General features: G+C 34.6%; 1 protein-coding gene across 5 annotated transcripts in view; it reads left to right on the forward strand.

Annotated features, from left to right (window-relative positions):
• SLC25A21 (solute carrier family 25 member 21) overlaps positions 1-12809 on the forward strand; it is a 478694-nt gene that overhangs the window by 228537 nt on the left and 237348 nt on the right. Inside the window, exon 3 of one of the 5 annotated variants that reach the window (XM_057720565.1) lies at positions 8634-8675. The exons of the other annotated variants lie outside the window; for them this stretch is intronic. The gene's annotated coding sequence lies outside the window, so the exon portion shown is untranslated. The remainder of the gene's footprint in view (positions 1-8633; positions 8676-12809) is intronic. 5 annotated transcript variants of the gene reach the window in all.

The following is a 12809-nucleotide window of genomic DNA, read 5'->3' on the forward strand; positions in this document are numbered from 1 at the left end:
CACTGGAGAGCTGGTAGCATTCTCTTCACTGGAGGCATGATCCCCACCAGTTAAGAGTGTCTCTCTGAAAGCTGCAACCAGATGAAGATTCATTTTTAAAATCCAAGAGTGGTCAACCCAGGTGAGACTCATGGTCACCTTCCCAACTTTTATAGATGCAAACTAGACATCTCATAAGTTCTGTTCTGTGTGAGGAACCATCTTTTAGTCATGCAGCAAATTCCAGTTTTAATTTTAGTTTTTGACTAGATCTCATTAGGGGTGTGTCCTGATTTTAGTTATTCAACTCACCCTGCTTTCATCTTGGGATTTAAACTTCCATTAGAATAACTACAGTAGGCTTTTAACTTTAATGTAATTTTATGTAAAGCTACCAAACAACAATACCTAATATTTATCTAGTGCCTTTTCTTAAGGCTTGAAGTATTTAATGTGCTTTTACTTATTTAATCCTTATAATATCCTGACGAATATTAGAAGTAGGCCTTATTATCTCAATTTTATAGGTAAAGAAATGGAGTCACAAAGCAGTCAGGGAGTTTGCGAATGTTCATGAGTTCCAAGTGCACTCATGATGATTTTTCAGTTTTCCTGGCTTCTCTTCTCAGGGGACCTTGTTGCCTTGCTATATACTATAAATACATTATACAGTGTATAGTTTTACTATTCTCAGGCCCATCAAGTTTAATGGGGTAGCCTGGCATGGTTCCTAGAGCAGGATCATGTACATGATAAATATTACTTTATAGATGATGGATTTTGGCTTGAACATGGTTTACAGTTAAAAAAATGTAACAAAAGGGAGCATGTCTCATTTAGTTTTGTTTTTCTAGCACCTAATGTGGTGCCTGGCACATAGTAGGCACTCAATAAATATTTGTTAAACAAATGAAAACACCTCATTAAAAAGGAGCACAATAAAGAACCAGACTATTAAGACAAATAAAAGGAAGTACTACTTCACACAGCAGGAAGTGCTTAAATAGGACAGCCTACCTCCACCATAAATCCCTTGGTTCTTGTTGAGGATCAGCCACTGATCTGGGTAGAATGTCGCTCCAGCCAAGTGTTTTGACTTATGGAGTTATTGATCTTAAAGCTGAAAGGGCCATTTGAAATCATTTAAGCCTTCTCTTCAAAAAAAAATTTTTAATAGAGGAGGAAATTGAGATTGTATTTCGTTTTGCCTTTTGGAAACAGAAATTACCACAAGGACAAATTTACTTTTAAATTGTTTCATTGAATTATCTGGAGGGCATATATTTTTTCTTACTTATATGGAAAATTTTGCAAGATTGAGGTGCAGAATGTATAATGACTTTGGGATCACACGGAGAATCCATGACATAATCCAAAAGAATTATATTTCATGACTGTTTCATAGCAAATGGACACTAGTGTAGAAAACAGCTCCTTCAAAACATCATGCCTCATATTACAAAACATCTCTAATTAGCTCAAAATACATGACTAAATTCTCAAAAATCCTTGAAAATTAAATTTAACTTTATTTTAATTTGACATCACCATCCACAGAATGACAGAGAGCAAAATTCTGAGAAGCATTCTAGTTGCCCCTCCATTAGATACAGTTAACAAATCTTGTGAATTCTAATTCCATGTCTTTTAAATTTACCTGAGTTCCTGCATTAGACTCTTAACCACACCTCTCTGCTTTTTATATCCCTCCTTTAATCAATTTTCCACAGCTAAGCTTTCTATCATGTAACCCCAATGTTTCTCTTCTGGTTTAAATCTTGTAATGGCTCCCCATTGCCTACACAGTCAAGTATAATATCCTTCTCAGAGCTCCGCCAACTTCTAGCTTCTGCCCATCATACCAGCCTCACATCCTGCTCTTCAGAATGTGACGCATTCGCCACACGGATCTCTTTATGCTTCCTGAACTCAGTTTCTCTACTTCTACACTTTTGCGAAGGCTTTTCCTTCTGCTGGGACACTTTTGCTCTCCACTCTGTCTGGCAAGTTATTCTCATCCTTGTCGTGATGACCTCTGAGAAGCTTCTCATTTGCTTCTAGTTTGAATTGCATGCCCCTCCTTAGAGAAATAATTTTATACTCACGGTTGGAAGTAACATTTATGATTTTCACTGCATAAATGAAAATATCATGGCTTTCAATAATCCACTTATTCCCTCAAGGAATGTTTATTGAGGCCTGATATGTGTCAGGTGTGATCTCAGTCTCCTGTGCTTTAAATAAGGGACTCAGGAAATTAACTCAAGGTGCACTGAACTTACAAGTGGAAAAGCAAATGAGTCCGTGGGAGTCTGAAGGAGAGAAGTCAAAATTAGATAGATCAATTCAGGGAAGCCTTCCTAAAAGAAATGATTTTTGAGCTGAATTTTAAAGAACAAAGAGGAGTTAGATTAAAAAGCAGAAGGAGGGGTGTCGTAAGCAGAATGCAGAGCATTTGGGTAAATCAGTGCAAAGGTACCTAACTCCCTCGGATGGCTACGAGAAGTCTCGTGTGGTAGGATGTACATATAGGGAGGAGGTGGTAGGGATGAGACTTGAGAGGCAGGAGGATGCCAGATCATGAAGGCCCTCATGTGTTAGACTGAGGAATTTACAATTCATTGTAACCATTATTGAAAGCCGTTGCAAGATTTTAGGTAGAAAGGTGAGAGGAATTTGCTGTGAAAAGGTTATTAGGTGAGTAATATGAAGGATAGATAGATATGGGGTTGTGTTATAAATGGTAGAGCAGGGGCTTGAAGGGGGTTTAGATGGTCTGAAGGAAGGAATATTAGTTGTGTACTTTAAACGAGAAGTTCAAATGTTATATAAGGCAAAGGCAATGTGGATGAGAAAGAGTACATAGAATCAAGCAATATTAGGAAGGTTAACTGGAGAACTTGGTGATTGGATGAGGGGACCGAATGAAAGGGGAGAGTTTAACATGACTCTCCGTCTTCTGATTTTAGCAACTTGTAGGATGGTGAATATTAGCTTGGTTTCTACTTTATATTATTTTAAAATCTCACTGGTTATTTTTAATATTCAGCAATAGAATAATATTAAATGTTATTCTGAAAAACCTGACTGATGGTGGTTTTCTGTGGTGTTCTTTAGCTTGCCAAAACTTAACGGCTTAAGACAACAATTTATTAATATGTCTCCTGTTTTGGGGGGTTGATAAACTCAGCAAGGTGGTTCTCTCTTGGGGTGCAGCTAGATGTAGGTAGGGCTAGAGTCATCTGAAGGCTTCCTAATTCACATTCCAGGCTGTAAGGACTGGTTGGACATTTCTCTCTCAAGAGGCCTCTGCATGTGGCTGTCTTGGGTTTTCTCACTGCATGGCACTCTCAGAGTAGTTGGACTTTTTACAGAGTGGTTGCTTGCCCCAGAAGTGAGTGTTCTAAGAAGCCAGGGAGAAGCTACAAGTCTTCTTATAACCTAATCTGGGAAGTTATATGGTGTTATATTCTATTGACCATGGTAGTTCTAGACCAGCCTAGATTTAAGAGCATAGAAGAACAGACTCTAGCTTTCAAAGGAAAGCTTGTATGTTTTCACATACAGGGAACGAAAGAATTAATGGTAGCCATCTTGGAGAAAAGCGATACTCTAAACTCTTGTCATAGTTCTTTTTAAGTCAGTCGAGGTGACTTTCAATCTTTCCCGTTAAATATTTTTTTCTCTATCCTAATGGTGAAAGAATTACAGAGTTTTTATTTAGAAACTCAAGATGTTTTCCAATATCCAATGTTTACAAGATGTTTATTCTATTTAATATTATAGCCAAGCCTGTTAATTCTAACCCATACAGTTTCTATCACTTTTCCAAGGTCACACCCTCCAAGTCTTCTTTTATCTAATGGTCTCTAATTGGAAACAGACTTATCTTTTAAGAAGAGAAAAATAATTGCAGTGTTTGCTTTTCCCATTCTTCTCCAAGACAAGGATAGTCAATGAACTAAAGCAATGAAAAACACATTTAAAACATTATAGAGTATCTCTGTAAAAGGGCCGGTTACAAACTTAAGGTAGGCATCTAATTCACTACCATTTTGATAGGAACAAAAGTCCCATGAATTGTGAGTGGGATATTTCAGTATTAATTTGACACGGATTTATTATAGACAACTGTCAAAGCATCTTGCTTGGTAGAGTTGTTTACTTTTATAAGAACATGCTTACTTGTTTAGAGCAGATTTTATTTTTTATGGAGGCCTTATATGGTGGTAAGTACTAAATTACCATTACTTTGAACTTTTTATAAAATATAATGATAGTAATGTAGCTATCCTTTATATATCAATGGAGTCATATGAGATTGTTTTATAATGACTTCAAGTTTTCAAAAAATGCTCCAGAATAATAAATTCCATTTCCGTTTTCTCTGTGTAGTTATTTCTAACAAACCTGCCATTATGCAGGATGAGGGAATTCTTTCTTCACTTCCACTTACGTGCTGTTGATATTTATAGTATTAGTTTTTCCTGCAAATAAACTCCTTGAACAACTGGGCAAACTGTTCACATTTCTCCAGAATGATTCTTAGCCAGAAAAATAGAAAATGGGGTACATTTTAGGAAGAGGATTTTCTTTGCAGGGATTTCGTTCTGATTGAATAACCAGATGGAGAGTCACGGATTTGAAAATGTTTAGCTGAGTAGTTCGGCATTCTCGACTGGGTTCCACAGTAGGATGCCAAATAAAAATCACAATTTAAGCTGTTATGAATTAATGAGAGCCTGCAATACACATACCTACTCATTCTAACCCAGACCTAAATGTGCACACATTGTGGATAAATACATCAGAGGATAAACACGGATCCGTAATGTACAACATTAACCTCCCATTAGTTAACCATGGTAAAGTTTGGAAAAGTGCTTCCATTATTTTTTAAAAAACACAACACTCTACTTAGAAGCTTAATCCTACCATAAAAACTGATTGAAATCTGGCAAAAAATAAAATAAATAGTAATCAAATTAACCACATTTTATTTACAAGCAAAACTATCACATTTACTGTTTCTGGCATTATTCCTTAAGTAAATTAGTTCTCTTTGGAGTACCTGTTTACTTTTCACATGTGACTATTATAAATTCTTATGTTGTGACTATTGCCAGGACTCATGAATTAGAAAAATTCTAAGTTGTTTTAAAGATAAGGGTATCAACTCGATGTTGTCATAATGAGGCAAACTATATCAGGAGGGAAAACCACTCCCTGGGAAAGATTAGATGCTTTAGGAAGTCAGCATTAATGCTTCTGGGCCTCTGAGGTGTCATTAAGAAGTCGGTGTTTTAGGGCCCTAGCTTCCATTGCTTCAAGTTGTATGCTAGGTCCTGAGACTTTCTAATGAAGGCTGGTTTCTACACATTAAAGGGAATAGGAAGATTTTTTTTTTTTCTCCAAATAGTTGCTTATGCTCTACTGCTGAGGCTATTAGCTGTTGAATCTGTGATTTCAGGCACCACAGAGTTCATTATTAATATTTTAGGGAAATATACAAAGCTGGATTTAGTTTTGGTTACTATTTCCATGCTTGGATTAGACAAGGGCACTGTGGATATAATGAATTGCTTTAAAAGATAAAGTTTTTCCGCACACAAACTATATGCTGGGCTGGTTCTCTGTACTACTAGAGTTGCCTATTTCCTGATCATCTAGCTAGAGGTTAGCATCAGAATCCATACTGAGTAAAAAAGGGACCACAGTCAAACATTTCAAATGCATGCTGTTGCTACAGACTCCCATGGGAAATTCCTAGCTCTGCTGTAGAGCTGTCAATTTCCTTAGTGTTTTCCAGGAAAATAAAATAGAAAGAGGCCTCTCTGTCACTTCACCTTTCAATCTTTAGAACTCCAAACATAGAGATGACCCTTGGAAGAGAGAATAAGTGATAAAGAATAGGTTCAGGCTATTTCTGGATTGAGATAGCTAAAGATGTATTGAAAACATTCTTATTTATTCAGATGTCTAAAATATCATTTTGTGAATTCAATAATTTTACATGCTTTTAAAAAAAAGTCATTAGTGGTATCAGTACAACCTAGAAATTTCTCTAATGTGCCACAGTAAAAAAATGAGACATATTCTATGAGGGCTTGCGTATTATAACTTTTCAGTGATATGGAATTGCTGCACAAATGCCCAGGTTTAGCTGCAAACAGCAAGTAGTCTTCACAGTTCATTTTTTTGTGGGTGGGAGCACCATACAAACATTACAAATGTATTCCAGAATATTTAACTTATGAGTGCCAGTGTAGTTAAATATCCAAACTACTGTAGAAGCTAGTGTTCTAAACCACGATCTCTTCTAAATCCACCGAGCTGGTCCTAACCCAGGTGCTTTTTCACGTACTAATCCTAATGTGTTTCATTACCTATATTACCCTCTCTGCTTTCTCTTTTATCTGACTTCTTGGTTTTGTTATTTGGCATCTTAAGATAAATGTCGCTCCACCTGTATCCTTGGATAGTTCTGAGAAATTCCCTGCTACTGCCCCACCTACTGTGACTGACATCTTTCTTCTCCCTCTTCCAAGGGTCTTCTGTTCTCCCTCAAATGTCTTTGTTTAAATTTATTAATAGACATTAAATTAATGTCTTTTTTTTTATGGGTAATGCTTTTTTGTGTCCTGCTAAGAAATTGTTGCCTACCCCAAGGTCAAGTTTTGATACATTGTGTTTTTGTTATCATTCAGCTAAAAATATTTCTAATTTCTGTTATGATTTCTTTGTGACATGAGTTATTTTGAATTGTGTTTTTAATTCCAAACAATTAGGGATTTTCTGGATATTTATCAGTTATTGATTTTTAATTTCATGTCAAAGAGCATACCCTTTTAATTTCAATTTCATCAAATTTATTGAAACTAGTTTTATTGTCCAGCACATAGTCTATTTTGGTAGTGCTTCTCGTACACTTGAAAGACTGCGTCCTGCAGTTGTTGAATGGAGGGGTTTATAAATGTCAGTATGGTCAAGCTGAGGTTGATGCTATTCACCTCTTCTATATACTTACTGATTTTCTGTCTTCAGCTAACAATTACGTTTGTGAATTTGTCTATTTCTGTGTTCAGTTTCGTCTGTCATTGCTTCATGTATATTTTTACTAGGTGAGTGCACATTTAGTTATTGTGGGGGTTTTTTGATGATTTGACCCTTTTATCATTATGAAATGTCTTTCTTTATTCTGATAATATTGCTATTCTTAAGTCTACATTGTCTAGTATTAACAGTCATTTCTGTTTTTTTTAATAGTTAGTGTTTGCACAATATATCTCTTTTGTTTTTTAGCCTATCAGTGTTGTTATATTTAAAGTGGGTGTCTGCTAGACAGCATATAATTGGGACTTATGTTTTAATTTACTCTAATTGGATAAAATCTGCCATGTAATGGTTTAAACCTTTCACATTTAATATAATTATTGACATAGCTGGGTTGAAGATTACTATGCTGTTCATTGTTTTCTTTTTGTTCCACTTTAGTTTGTTCCCTTATCTCTCTATCCTTGCTTTCATTAGGATTATTTTTTACTGTTGTATTTTATCATCTTTATCACCTCATTAGCTTTATATTTTTATTTTTTATAAATTTTTTTTAAACTTTTATTGAGATACAGTTAACATACAATAAACTGTATATATTTAGAGTGTACAATTTGGTATTTTTTTTCTTATTAGTAATGTATATATGGCAATCCCAATCTCCCAATTCATCCTCCCCCAACCTGCCCCACTTTCGCCTTTTGGTGTCCATATGTTTGTTCTCTACATCTGTGTCTCTATTTCTGACTTCAAACTGGTTGATTTGTACCATTTTTCTAGATTCCTCATGTATGCATTAATATACGTTTGTTTTTCTCTTTCTGACTTACTTCACTCTGTATGACAGTCTCTAGGTCCATCCACGTCTCTACAAATGTCCCAGTTTCATTCGTTTTTATGGCTGAGTAATATTCCATTTTATATATGTACCACATCTTCTTTATCCATTCATCTGTTGATCGCCATTTAGGTTGCTTCCATGTCCTGGCTATTGTAAATAGTGCTGCAATGAACATTGGGGTGCATGTGTCTTTTTAAATTATGGTGTTCTCTGGGTATATACCCAATAGTGGGATTGCTGGGTCATATGATAATTCCATTTTTAGTTTTTTAAGGAACCTCCATACTGTTTTCCATAGTGGCTGTATCAATTTACATTCCCGCCAACAGTGCAAGAAGGTTCCCTTTTATCCATACCCTCTCCAGCATTTATTGTTTGTTGATTTTCTGATGATGCCCATTCTAACTGGTGTGAGGTGATACCTTATTAAAATTTTGATTTGCATTTCTCTAATAATTAGTGATGTTGAGCAGCTTTTCATGTACCTCTTGGCCATCCGTATGTCTTCTTTGGAGAAATGCCTATTTAGATCTTCTGCCCATTTTTGGATTGGGTTGTTTGTTTTTTTTGATATTGAGCTGGATGAACTGTTTATATATTTTGGAGATTAATCCTTTGTCTGTTGATTCATTTGCAAATATTTTCTCCCATTCTGAGGGTTGTCTTTTCGTGTTATTTATAGTTTCCTTTGCTGTGCAAAAGCTTTTAAGTTTCATTAGGTCCCACTTATTTATTTTTGTTTTTATTTCCATTACTCTAGGAGGTGGGTCAAAAAAAGATCTGTACCGTCACCACAGTCAAGGTAATAAACATATCCATTACCTCCAAAAGTTTCCTTGTGTGTGTGTAGTAAGAACACTTAACATGAGATCTACACTATTAACAAATTTCTAAGGCTCAATACCACATTGTTAACCATTGGCACTAGGTTATACAGCACATATCTAGAATTTATTCATCTAGCATAGCTGAAACTTTATACCCATTGAACAACTCCCCACTTCCCCCTCCCCCCATACCCTGGCACCCACCAATCTATTTTCTATTTCTATAAGTAAAAAATCCTTTTTAGATATTTTAGATACTTTGACTATTTTAGATACTTCGTGTAAGTGGATCATGCATTATTTGTCCGTGACTGACCTGTTTTCACTTAGCATAATATGTTCAAGTTCCATGCATGTTCTAACAAATGGTAGGTTTTCTTTTTTTGAAGGCAGAATAATATCCCATTGTATGTATATACTGCATTTTCTTTATTCATTTGTCTGTCAATGGACATTTGGGCTGTTTGCATATCTTGGTTATTGTGAATAATGATAGAATGAATATGTGAGTGCAGGTAATCTCTTTGAGGTCCTCATTTCAATTCTTGTGGATATATACTCAGAAGTGAGATTGCTGGATCATATGGTAGTGCTATTTTTAATTTTTTGAGGAACCTCCATACTGTTTTCCATAGCTGCTACACCATTTTACATTCCCACCAATAGAGTATAAGGGATCCAATTTCTCTACAACCTTGCTAACAGTTGTTATCTTTTGTTTTTTTTTGGTAATAGCCATTCTAACAGGTGGGAAGTGGTATCTCATTATGGTTTTGATTTGCATTCCCTCATGATTAGTGATTTTGAGCACCTTTTCATATACCTATTGGCCATTTGCATGCCTTCTTTGGAGAAATGTCTATTCTAAGTCTTTTGCTCATTTATAAATTGAGTGATTTGTTTTTTTGGCTCTTGAATTGTAGGAGTTCCTTAGATATTTTGGAAATTAACCCCTTATCAGATACCTGGTTTACAAATATTTTCTCCCATTCTATATGTTGTCTTGCACTCTGTTGGTAGTTCTTGGCTGTGCAGAAACTTTTCAGTGTTATATAGTCCCACTTGACTATTTTTGCCTTTTGTTGCTGTGCTTTTGGTGTGATGTTCATGAAATCATTGCCAAGACCCATGTCATAAAGCTTTTCCACTATGTTTTCTTTTAGGAGTTTTACAATTTCAAGTCTTTTATTTAAGTCTTTAATACATTTTGAGTTTATTTTTGTGTATGGTGTTAGATAAGTGTTCCATTTCATCATTTTGCATTTGGATATCCAGTTTTTCTAACACCATTTGTTGAAGAAACTATCTTTTCCTCATTGTGTATTCTTGGCAACTTTGTTGAAGTTTAGTTGACCATATATGAATGGGTTTATTTCTCAGCTCTCTATTCTGTTCCATTGGTCAATATGTGTGACTTTTTGACAATACCATAATTTTTAAATACTATTACTTTGTAATATATTTTGAAATAAGGATGTGTGGGGCTTCCAGTTTTGGTCTTCTTTCTAAAGACCGCTAGATTTTGTTGTTCCATATGAATTTCAGGATTTTTTTTCTATTTCTGTAAAAAAGTGTCATTGGGATTTTGATGGGAATAGCATTGAATTTGTAGATTGCTTTGATTAGTATGGTCATTTTAACAATATTGTCTTCTAATTCATGAACATTGGATGTCTTTCCATTTATTTGTGTCTTCTTTAATTTCTTTCATCAATCCAAAGACTGATAAGGACAGTACAAAGAAAGAAAATTACAAGCCAACATTCCTGATGCAGGTAGTTGCAAAAATCCTCACCAAAATACTAGCAAACTAAATTCAACAATACATTAAAAGCATTGAACATCATGATCAAGAAGAGTTTATCCCTGAGGTGCTAGGATGGTTTAACATACACAAATCAATAAATGTGATACATCACGTTAATAGAATGAAGGATAAAAATCATATAATCATCCCAATAGATGAAGAAAATGCATTTGACAAAATTTAATACCTTTCTTGATAAAAAATGAACAAATTAACTATAGAAGGTATGTCCCTCAACATAAGAAAGGTAACATATGATATGCCCACAGCTAAAGTGGTGAAAAACCGAAAGATTTTTTCTAAATCAGTAACAAGACAAGGATGCTCACACTTGCTCACTTCTATTACACAAAGTACTGGAAGTACTAGCCAGAGCAGTTAGGCAAGAAAAGGAAATAAAAGGCATCTAAATCTGAAAGAGAGGAGTAAATTATATCTCTTTGCAGTTGACATGATCCTTTACAAGCAAATTCTAAAGTCTCCACCAAAAAATTGTTAGAACTAATAAACAAATTCAGCAAAGTTTCAGGATACAAAAATCAATGTATAAAAATCAGTTGCATTTTTCTATACATTAACAATGAACTATTTGAAAGGAAATTGAGGCAACAATCCCATTTACAATAGTATCACAAAGAATAAAATAGGAATAAACTTAACAAAAAAGGTGAAAGACTTTAATTTAGTCTACCTTTAACTAATATTGTACCACATTCCATATTATATAATAACTTCACCACAGAATGTTTCCACTTTTTGCATCCTGTTCTTTGTGCTATTGCTGTCATGCATTTTACTTCTGCATATATTATAAACCCCACAATACATTGTTACTATTTTTTTTCTTGCTTTTAGCAATCTACTGTTGTTTGAATAAATTTAAAAATAAGAAAAACTATTTTACATTTACTCACACATTTATCATTTCTGATGTTCTTCATTTCTTTGTGGAGATCCAAATTTCCATCTGGTATCATTTTTCTTCTGCCTATAAGGACTTCCTTTAATATTTTTTATAGTACAAGGAGGTGCAGGCAATGAATGTTCTCAAATTTTGTGTGAAGGAAAGTATTTTACTTTTGCTTTTTAAAGATATTTTTCTCTGGATATAAAAAGTGAGGTTGTCATTTTTTTTCTGTCATTACTTTAAAATATTTGTCTATTGCTTTGTCATAAATTTCTGATAATAATTCTACTGTCATTTTTTTATCTTTGTTCCGTACATAGGCTTTTTTTTTTTTTTTTGGTGGCTGAAATTAAGATTTTCTCTTTATCATTGCTTTATAGCAATTTGAATATAATTTAGCCTTGAATGGTCTTCTTTTTCTTCATTCTACTTGAGATTTTTTATGCTTCTTAAATATACAATTTATAGTTTTTCGTTAAACTCTTGATATATATACTATAGCTGCTTTAAAATCTTTACTAATTTCATCATCTCTGTCATTTCTGGGTCTGTTTCTGTGGACTGATTTTTCTCCTGGATATAGGTCGTGTTTTCCAGTATCTTTGTTATTTTTGATGGGCTACTGGATATTGTATATGTTACATTGTTGAGTGTCTGGATATCACTATTCTCCTTTAAAGTGTTTGTTTTTCAGGTAGTTAAGTTACTTGTGGGATCATCTTGATTCTTTCAAAGCTTGTTTTTAAGTTGTTTAGAATGGATCTACAGTATCTCTTATTTTACCACTACTTTAGCCTTGCTACAGAGTTGTGACCCTTTTGGTGTCTCTACAGAATGTTCCATGTTTTCAATGATGTCTCTTTACTCTGGCTGTTTAAAGCATGTGAATATTGTCCAGCCCTATGTGAGCTCTGAGAATATATTCCCTCGTAGTTGTTTGTTTGGTCTTGCAGAATTTTATTATACATATGTGCATCCTACATTTAGCAAAAAACCAAGAGGACCCTCCTGAAGATTTCTGGAGCTCCTTCTCTGCATAGCTGATTCCTCTCTGGTATTCTGTCCTCCAAATTAGAACTGGCTGGGCCTTCCTGAGTTCTAATCTCTATCTCTTCAATTAAAGGGACCACTGTACTTTGGTTGGATTGCCCCTTCCTCACTGCAGTCTAGAAATTATTTCCAGGAGAAATGCAAAGGCAGTCATAGAGATAATTTTATTTTTTCCCTTCTTTTAGGGAAAACAGCCCTGCACTGCTGCTTATCATTTTCTGAAAACAGCTGCTCTGCATTTTGTCCATTTCTTGTTGTTTTTGGTGGGAGGGCAAGTTCATTTGTTTACAGTGGGAGACCACATCATGGCCAGAATTGAAAGTTTTCATACTGTAATTTTTAAAG

Source organism: Hippopotamus amphibius, chromosome 2, assembly GCF_030028045.1.
Source record: "Hippopotamus amphibius kiboko isolate mHipAmp2 chromosome 2, mHipAmp2.hap2, whole genome shotgun sequence".
In the NCBI taxonomy this organism is placed as follows: Eukaryota; Metazoa; Chordata; class Mammalia; order Artiodactyla; family Hippopotamidae; genus Hippopotamus; species Hippopotamus amphibius.